General features: G+C 36.9%; 1 long non-coding RNA gene across 1 annotated transcript in view; it reads right to left on the reverse strand.

Moving 5' to 3' along the window:
* Nucleotides 1–307: 307 nt before the first annotated feature.
* LOC118766594 overlaps nucleotides 308–11,007 on the reverse strand; it is a 30,663-nt gene continuing 19,963 nt past the window's right edge. The window contains exons 2-3 of the long non-coding RNA XR_005002537.1: nucleotides 1,198–1,203; nucleotides 308–319 (exon numbers count right to left, since the gene is read on the reverse strand). This is a non-coding gene — a long non-coding RNA (uncharacterized LOC118766594). The remainder of the gene's footprint in view (nucleotides 320–1,197; nucleotides 1,204–11,007) is intronic.

The following is an 11,007-nucleotide window of genomic DNA, read 5'->3' on the forward strand; positions in this document are numbered from 1 at the left end:
CAATGGACGGGACGCCAGTCCATCGCAGCGTTACACGTTTTTGCCAGCTGAGTGGACTGGAGCAACATCAAATGAAGTGTTTTGCTCAAGAACACAACGCGTCGCCCGGTCCAGGAATCGAAACCACAATCTTACGATCATGATGCTGACACCCTAACCACTAAGCTACGCGCCTCCACTCAAGTATGATTACATAAAATAAAATGCTAAGAGAACGGTAGTTGTCTGCATTGGCACGTTTTATTATTTGCAAAAGTCATAGAAATTACCATGGTCAGTGGAATATTCAATCATCGGCACATGGTACTTCTTCAGGTGTCTGAAGAGGTGCCAGCCACCGAGAACAAAGCTTCATCATGCAGAATATTCTCCACTCTCCCACGGAATGCTGCTAATAGATTTTGCCATTTGATTTATTGCCAGTCACCTGTCATCGTCCACCATGTGGTGAACATAATCAACATGATGGTAGCAGTCGACGGACATTCATATCTTAGTCATCTTTTTGCACTACTGATAAACCTGGAGTGTCATGCCCTACTGTAGGAAACATATCAGCATGAATGTCATTGAGGAAAGTGGGGGGTTAACCTATCTATGGGCACTTGATAACACTACGATGACAAATTGTATCCAATTTCAAGATATGTCTCTGCTAGATATATATGTGAATCTTCTTTGAGTAGTCAGATATCAGTGGAAAGAATGGAGAGATGGAATTAATGCATGTATGATTCCACAGCACTAGCATCCCTCCAATATAGCCAGACTATAAACTTTTCAGCCCACTCTTGGACACATAATTACATATGCAACTGTATGTAAGTTGTTCTATATTTAAGAGATGAGGAATTATGTATATTATTTACTTAATTTACATTTGTCCTCATCTTCTTTGTTGTTAACACAACGTTTCGGCTGATATACCACCCAGCCTTCATCAGGTGTCTTGGGTTCTCACACACTCACATTTATATATACCCTCACGCTATTGTTCCGAAGGACTCCATAACTAGAATTATCGTAAGATCAGCATCGTAGATGATAAAACGAAAAGCAACAGAGCAATTAGATATGTCCTATTATTACTACTTTAGGAAAGTGTATGAGTACACCCCCCTCCACCCACCCCAAAATGAAAATTCCAAACTGCTGAGCTTCCGAAACATGAAAGATCCGAACTCATCTTTGCATGACATATATCTGTTTGAAAATATGCGAAAGAAAGCAGTTTTAAGTGAATGGACGCAGTTTCTAGGCAAACTATGACACATTGAGAATGGTAGAACAGTCTCCTCTGTAATATAGTGTTGATCGTTCTTCAAATCAGGCTTCAGCATAAGATAGAAGAAATCCTTGCATGCGATCAAGCCAGATTCAAATAAAAAAAAGAAGGAATATATCAGCGCAGACATTGATATATCAGGGAAGCGTTAGAGAAAAATCCATTGGAAACAATATGATCTGTTCCATCATTTCATACAAGATATACTACGCAACACTCTGATATTTTCACGCCCTACAATCTGCTAACGATAATGATACAAGAAGCAACATCGAAGTACAGAAATTCTAGACACTGAACATCAGACTGGAAGCAAAATAAAACGAAGTTTCCCAGTAAACAGGCAAAAGCATGACGAAACAAGCAACTAGGACCATTACAGAGTCCATTACAGTAAGGAATATAGCTCCATGAAAATATAAAAATACAGTCTGAGCCTGGACTCAACAATGTGGCTCGTCTTCGATGTGACGGAGGACAGAATTATGTGCAGATTACCAACTGCTAAAGCGTCTAGAGTGAATATTACAACAACTGGCTCAAACCAGGTATAAGGATTCCCATGCGACGGGAGATAGTTTACGACATTTGTTGTGCTTTTGATGTCTATTGAGAAGGAAACATGTGAACACATTTGTTTTGATCGCAGACAATATGTCTGTTCTTCTCCTTAATGACATGAGTTTCTCTCACTTTCTCATATGGGGTGATGAATTTTCACAATTGTACACAGTTTCTCTTCCCTATTCCAAATCATTACATCAGGTCAGTTGCGCTTACATTTTATCGAGGTCTTCGCCGAGGCATTCCACCAGTACTCCATTTTCTTATGAGTGGCTATGATTTCTAGCATACTGTGGGTTCGTATTTCTTTCTCCTCGAGATTATCCTTCCGACGGATTTCATTATGGGTTTTCGTAGCTACAACTTCATGTCTCGTCGGAAGATAATATCGTGGTGACATTTTCGGACAACTGCTTATGACGTGGGTGATATCTTCGGTGTTAACCCCACAAAGTCTGGATCGGTCGTCACACTTTACTGCTTTTCCTGCATCTCCATCTCCTATATGCATCAGGGACTTGATTGATATTTCCTGTTCCTGGATTGCAAACGCATACCCTTCAAAGCGGGAGATAATAATCCAGCTATTGGTCCATGATATGGATGTATGGATATAACAAAACACATATTAGACATATGTTTACACAAATTATGTACGCCATGAATGATCTTTCTAGCATATGCTGCATATTGATGAAAAATAGTCTAATTGATTGTACTGATCGCAGCAGTGTATATCATTTCATGTTCCAAACATTTATATTTGCATTGAGTTCTTCAGACTTCTACATTTTTTAACTGTGCAAACTTTCACAGTGACAAACGCACTCTCATTCCTACACATAGAGGCTGTGTAGCATAGATAGATAGATAGATAGATAGATAGATAGATAGATAGATAGATAGATAGATAGATAGATAGATAGATAGATAGATAGATAGATAGAGACGGGCAGATAGAAAGATAGATAGATAGTTGGATAGACAGATAGAGAGATAGATAGATAGGTAGATAGATGGATGGATAGATAGACAGTTAGATAGATAGATAGATAGATAGATAGATAGATAGATAGATAGATAGATAGATAGATAGATAGATAGATAGATAGATAGATAGAGATAGACTGATAGATAGATACATACATAGATATATACATACATATATGCATATATACATATATACACACACACACAAAGACACACACATATATGTGCATACGCGCACATACATAGAAGTATATAAGTGTGTGGGTGTGGGTTCGTCATTAAATACATATATGCGTGTGTGAGTGTGTATGTGTGTGTGTCTGCGTGTATGTCTCTGTGTACGTATCTATGTATTTATGTATGTATGTATGCATGTACATACATGCGCATCTTTAGATGTTCATGAGTTTTAATATTTGATCAAAAATACACTTTGTCTTTCAAATATAAATACCCAAATAATAAAAGGATCGATGCCAAGTCATAAGAAATTAACAGAAATCGATATACTATTAGCTAACAATCTGAAAGTATCTTCAATTGAACCGCCGGCTGACATCTTGTTTTCTGCCAATGTTTTAAGTGGCATTAAACTTATTGGATTCAACTGGTACTATTTGCCAGCTATGATTATATAATATCCTAACCTTCTCTTTCTGTGGAAGCATATTGACTTCTGTATGAATTCATAAATAATTAAGAAATATTTTCTTATTTGCCAATGGGGGTATTATTGAGAAAAGATGGCCTATTGTTCTCTCTAACCTCATATTTTATTAATAAATTCCGTACGGATGATCGTAATAGTGTTGTTACAGCTGTTGACTTCCCATAGGTAAATTTCGCTGAAGAAAAATAACATATTATTTCTGACATCTTACACTACGAACTCCCTCCCTCTCTCTTTCTTTCTTTCTTTCTTTCTATCTCCTCTTTATCTCATGATCTGTCTTTCTATTTTACACTTAGTCATTCTTTGGCTTGTTCATATACATACATACATACATATATATATATATAATATATATATATATACATATGTATATGTATATATATATGTATGTATGTATATATACATATGTGGATATATATATATATGTATGTATATATATATTTATATATATATATATATATATAATATGTATATATACATATGTATATGTATATATATATATATATACATATATATATATATATAAATTTACATATTTTATGTAAATTTATTTTAACATATATATATGTGCCTATATATATATATATATATTATATATATATATATATACATAGAGAGAGAGAGAGAGAGAAAGATATATATATATATATATATATATATATATATATATATATATATATATATATATATGTTAACATAAATTTACATAAAATATACGTATGAGTATATGTATGTGTGTGTATGCACATATATACTTACAAACACACACACACACGCACCTACACACACGCGCATATATATAGATAGATATACTTACATATAAACATAATATGAATATGTGTGTGTTTTGTATGGGGTGGGGTGGGTGGTGTGGTTAAGATTTATTTTGAAGTTTTGTATCGATTGAAGCAAACTTATTTGAAAGCCGTAATAAAATGATTTTAATAAATACATGTTTTTATTGCTTCATATTCAAAATTCATATTGTCCTTTTCAAAGTTTACTAAGGGACAAAGAAAAAAAGACAGGAAATTGTTTTCATAAAGTAACAATATATATCGACTTCTTTTCTAGGGACAAAACCACTATGAAATGTTGTGAATAAAACTGTGAGTAGAAAATAGCCGCCACTGAACCTTGTCAGATATCGCATCTAGATTCTATCCCTGTAGCAGTGAGTCATAACAAAACTTTCAAGAAGTATAGGTTAAATATAAAACTATATCTTTGTTTTACTAAAACTGCATATGGCAGTCAGATGATTAATAAAAACCTGCATGTATGAATATTTAATTTAAACATGCATACATGCATGGTTGTAGCACGCTGGGTGAAATGCGTATCCGTATTTCGTCTGCCGTTACGTTCTGAGTTCAAATTCCGCCAAGGTCGACTTTGCTTTTCATCCTTTCGGGGTCTATAAATTAAGTACCAGTAACGCACTGGGGTCGATGTAATTGACTTAATCCGTCTGTCTGTCCTTGTTTGTCCCCTCTGTGTTTAGCCCTTTGTGAGTAGTAAACAAATAGGCATTTCGTCTGCCGCTACGTTCTGAGTTCAAATTCTGCCGAGGTCGACTTTGCCTTTCATGTGGACTCAAAGGCCAGTGTCCCATAAAAATTCCCATTTATTACCTTTATCCCCACTTAAATGTGAACGTTTTTTTTTTGGCGGGGTGGGGTTTAGCAAAGGTCTATGCTGCGGTTACTACCATGAGAGAAACTCTCATATTAGCTTTTAGTGCAAAATTCACTCTGGTTTATATCGCTAGTGGGTAGAAATAGATTTCTTTTTTGGTCACGCAAGGCTCAACACAGACGGAACAAAATACAAAGTAGAGCTTTTCTTTTGGGGAAGAAGAGAAGGAAAGAAAGAAAGAAAACAATGTGTTGGATTCCGATGAAAAGGGATCGTGGAAAAAAAAGAAAAAAGTGGGGACGATTAATAGGGATCGGAAATGTCAATGTAAAAAGGGAAAACAGTTTAGGTTTGTCCGTGGATAGAAAAGCCTATGGAAAAGACCACGGGAACTTTGGGCAATTGTGTCATGCAAAAAGAAAACACATTATAGTAAGTGGCTCTCTTTTTATTTTCCTTTTGGTTCATAGGATTATGCTCAGGCTGGCTCCGTCATTTAGACATGCCATACTTGCTATAGTCACTTATCTTTTTTTGAAACATTCACTAAACAAAACTTCCCCCCCACTCTCACCTTCCTCTTCAAGTGATACTTGTAGAAGTTGATGAGAGATTGACCAGATAGGAAAGTGTTTGTCTCGAGACTTTTCAGACGCGTCCACCATATACATTGTTTCATCATAGCCACAAATACGATGAAAATGGCTCTTCCTTCCCGTTTCAAGGAAGGAGGTGCGACAATATTCACGATAGACACGGTTGATAAACCGACTCGTCCCACACTCGATAGAAGTCGTTCGACATAGGCCCACAGGTCGGAAATGGTTGGATGCTGTACGAGTGCTTGCAGAACGGTTTCGTCGCTCTGGACAGGTCGGCCCCGTGTTTCTTGTGCCATGCCTGTAGAGCTTATCCCGAACGGGTAGCGCTTCTCGGTAGCACTGCCAGGCCAGGGATCTCTGGAAGTAGTCCATGGGCCCTGGCCCGAAAGAGTGGGTAGAAATAATCAACACCGCATCCTGCATCGAGACTACCAGGTGTCTCCTAACAGAACATCCACTTTAAAGTGAGAGCAAATATCACATCTTGATATAAATACACCTCTCTCACTAATATATAACATTCATAATGTATATACAGAGTTTAAACGCACTTTCCATGTGTTGTTTAACACACAAGTCTCTCTAAGTAGTGTGTCACAGAGATGACACTGCTAATACCGTCCTACGTTTGTATTATATATATATGAATCTACCACTATTCTTATGTTACTTAAATGCTGTTTTTAGTGATAGTATCAATTTATTCTAGACTAGCCAGTTTTAGCACAAATTTGTGAATGTTTTCTTTACTGATTTTGGAATAATTATTTTTCGGTTTGGCTCAGAATACCAAATGATTTTCATCATTGAGGAGACGAAATTAGGTCGAAAAACTAAGGTCTGATGACTTAGCAAATGCATTCAGCCTAAACGTGTTTCGTAACATACAAGCCACTTTGAAGATTTCTCTGAGACTAAGCATTACATCAAGTACTATACCACGTTTCTATATGCATCTTATATCGTTATTTTAATATAATGCTCTTTCGTGTGTATTTATTAATTTATATGCGGGTTTGTTTATTCGATTTTACGATGAACAACTGTAAAAAAAAAACAAGTAATTTGTAATTATCGAAATCAATGTATGCTACTGCAACAGATGAACTCCAACAATGAAGTGGATAATATTATACTATACAATAAGTGAAATCCAACGATACTGTAATTTGCAATATAGAAAACGATGTTAATTATGACCCTAGTTAACACTGACGGATTTGTAATAGATTAGGGTTTTTTATGTATGTGTGAATAAGTTGTCATTCGGCAGATCATAGCACGAATATATTTGACTGATAAGTTGCATATTGATAAACAGAAGCTTATTTGTAAATTTATTTATGAAAGAAAAGGAATGATGTCCACAAAAAGGAGATATGCTTAAGAATGTCAGAGGAAATAGGAATTAATACTCATGTATATGTTTTGAAAACAGAGAACGATTTGTCAAAGGTAAATTTTTAACTAAGGTTTCTACTACAGGAAATGAAATGAGAAAAGCAAACGTAATAGGTTAATGTTCTACAATATTCTATTAATCTTCACTCCCCGCAGGACGTAAAGCATTTGTGAATAATTACACACATATAGTTAAATATGATAAAACAACGTTGAATATAATGTAGAATATATCTTTCAAATATTTAGCGAATTAACGAACAACCCATGATCTACTGCTGTAATCTCAGTCAAGCAAACTATCAGGAACAGCGATCGCCATATTTCCCTATTCCAAAGGCTATTATAGTGGCATGAACTACGCTATTCTGCATTAGAGGTGTATTTTAAGAAACTTTACCTACAGCATTGTAACCACTTTAAAAACTTCAGTAATGAATTTGTAATTGTATCAAATACATGGGGCCGGGGAGAGAATAGCTAAGATTTAATTGATCTAATATTGCCTTTCTATCTACTGGAGGTTTTACAAAACAAAATTAAATAGATAAAATTTTACGTTCATTATAATTTCACATCTTGAGCAGACGTAAATGTATTTCCTTTAGTAGCAAGAATGTTTTCATTCCTATAATTACATTGCTACATTAAGACCATACGGACTTAAAATATTTTATTATCATCGTTACATGAAACCGAGACACTGTCGTTGACATTTATAGCACCTCAAGGGAGCTTTGACAACATTCATCTTCTCCTGTTACCTAATCGTGTATACTATGACGTATATGGAAGGTCGAACACGCACTTTTTAATGGCAATATATGGAAGCTCATTGGCTCTCGTAATTGTCAAGTTAGTATGAAAACGGGAACCTGAAACAGATAATTCACAATGAAAACAATTGAAAAATAATTGAATTGTTCAGCTTATTATTAGTGTCTCATTTATTCGTAGAATTTAATTAAACTTGGTGAAAGCTAGACATGATATAAATCACACAATTATTTAGAGACTGGCTCCAATATCCGATAATTTCATATTTAATTCCAGGTAACATCTGTATGCTTATATGATATTTTTCTTGTCTTGTAAACAATAGCAAGATTTTATAGAAACATATCGCCCTGGGTTAAAATGTTCACACAAAACCATATATAAAATGAATTGGTTAAATTAACTCTTATCGAATTAAAGAATGAGCGGCTCCTTCTTCGTTCGCCTTTGTAACTCTGTTTACCGCACGCGCACGCTGTATGCGTGTGTGTGTATATTATATCAAGAGTAATGTACCCTACTCAATTTCACCTTAAAATAATGTGTGTGTCTCCATGATACAGCGTTAGCTCCTACACGCATTTTTTTCTCTCCTTGTTTTTTTCTGTGTATCTTTCTGATGAGCAAAAGTGGTTCACGTTAAGTGAATATTTTTTCTCACTTAATTATGATAATTGTTGTTTGGGGGCGTGCCGTGCCCCCTAAAAGTTTGTTCACTTTTTTGTGAATTTAAAAAAAAATTGCGAATTGCTGTTGTGGGGGAGTGTCTTTGCTTCCGAAGATTGAACGACTTGCATACCAGTTTTTATAGAAGTTGTGTGCTATTTGTGGCGTTCCGAGTTAGACCTTGGCCGGGGGTACCTAGTGGCCGGAAGATTTTGTTGCTGTGTTTTTGAACTATTGACTTACTTTCTTCTAAATTTTTTTTGACTTTTCTTTTTTCGTGAATTCCTTCCATTTCATTGTGACTTTCTTTTGAATTCCTTCTTTTTCTTCTTTCTTTTTAAGTTTTATTTTGAACTATTTTCGAACTGTTATTACAAACAAAATAACATGGCAATGAAAAAGGACAATGTTTTGGAGTGGGAAATTATACCAGCCAAACATTGGCTGAAAGACCTTGAAGAGAGAACGGTGGGGTTGAGGACTTACTCCAAGTCGCTCGACACCATCGCCCTATTTGAAAAGACTGTAATAAAAAAGGAGTTGGCAGAGTATCTGCCAACTATTAAATTAATATCCAGGGGGGTCAAATACGCAACTGTGTGGTTGTTATTTGATATTTCTGAAGAGGCTCGCAAATTTGCGAGTCGGCCCTTAGAGGGCAAAGAAATTTTCTTTCTTCCCACGTATTGAGAAGAGGTTGACAAGAGTAGACAATCCGCCGGAGTCTGGGTGGCAGCGGAGCCAAAATCCTTAATGTGGAACTTTTTCCTGAGGCTGATTGGGTTAGGTCAAAATCTGTTTTGATCTTGTGCATCCAATCAGCCAATCTGGCTTTTCCAGATTTTTTGAAAATGGCCGGGTGCAGGTACCAGGTGATTCTTGAGGGTCACCCCTCCCCCAGGTGTCATCGGTGCCTGGAGCCTGGTCATATAAATAGAAACTGTCCCCAGGAACAAAGTAAGGTCCTGGAGCAGTTGGTTAAGACCTCTACAGAAGAGGGGACCAAGGCGGCCGAGGATGTGAAGGACTCCTCAAAGAAGGGCCGCAAGAGGAAGACGGTGAGCAATAATGGGTGCTCACCGAAGGATTCTAGAGATGATGGAGCGGAGGTGAATCTCCCGGTCACGGTGGAGACGCACCCGCCATCAGGTGAGAAGAAAAAATAGTAAGAGGAAAAGAAACGGGACATCGCCGGCAGCCGGTGACATAGTACTGGAATGTCCCGGAAACTCGTCGGTGGGGGTCGTGCCACTGGAAGGGGAAGAGATAATGCTGATGGGAATTGTGCCGCCGACAGTAGAAGTGACTACCTTGTACCCGGAGGAAGGCGAATTATTGGTCTTTTTCTACAGAGGCGGAGAGGTGGAGAAGGTGTTGGAAAAGCAATATAAGGGAGTACATTTAGCCTGTAAACGAGATCCCGAATGGCCTCCGAAGATAGCTGTGGAGGTCATAACATTGCCTATGTTGCGCATGCTGCAGGTACTCAGAGAAGAATATCGCTTGTGGCTGGGCGACGACAACACGGCACCCGCCTTGTGCTTGAATGAGGCGTGGGTGATGGCGGAGAATAGGGTCACAAGCGATCTTGGGGAGGAATATGGATAAGAGGTTGAAAAGCCTCAGTGTTATTGAAAGTTCCTAGTTTGGAAAAAATAAAGGTAAGAGGCTTATTTCCTCATTTTGTTATTGAATTCTGAACTATGTAAGAAGTTTGTTGCCTCATGAATAATATAAGAGATCAATGTTCTCGGGAAAAAAAACACCCATTAATCATCATTTTCAATTTTCATTTCATATAACATCATGTCTGTGTCCAGCTCGCAGCTTTTTATCTCTATGTAAGGCTTTTATGGCCAATATACTGAAATAAAGAAGCTTGCTTCCCAACCAAATGGTTCCGCGTTCAGTCCTACTACTTGAAATTTCGTAGACGGAAGCCGAAAACCTCTCGTGTATATATATATATACATACCAGTTTTACAACTGGTGTTGGTGTGTTTATGTCCCTCTAAGCAAGCGGTTCGGCTAAACAGACCGATAGAATAAGTAATAAGCCCAAGAAATAGGTACCGGGGTCAATTTGTTCGACTAAAATTCCTTTATGTCAGCGGTCAAATGATTAAAAGAATTATAAAATTGTCTATTTTTAACTGCGCAAAAATAAAATATAACATTATATTGAAATGGTCATATTCGTTTATCAATGAAATATAGCAATACATAGATACATTCATACATCACGTGATCAGGTGACTGACCAGGCTATCACATGTTGTGACACACCAATGGTCACAATGCTCTTTGCATCGTTTTAAGCTTCGAATGACGGCGCAGAGCTCGGTTGTACGGAGGCCTGGAGCAGCGTGAAATGAAGTGTTTTTCTGAAAACTGTCCCGTCTGGGATTTGA

Source organism: Octopus sinensis, linkage group LG16 (genome assembly GCF_006345805.1).
Source record: "Octopus sinensis linkage group LG16, ASM634580v1, whole genome shotgun sequence".
In the NCBI taxonomy this organism is placed as follows: Eukaryota; Metazoa; Mollusca; class Cephalopoda; order Octopoda; family Octopodidae; genus Octopus; species Octopus sinensis.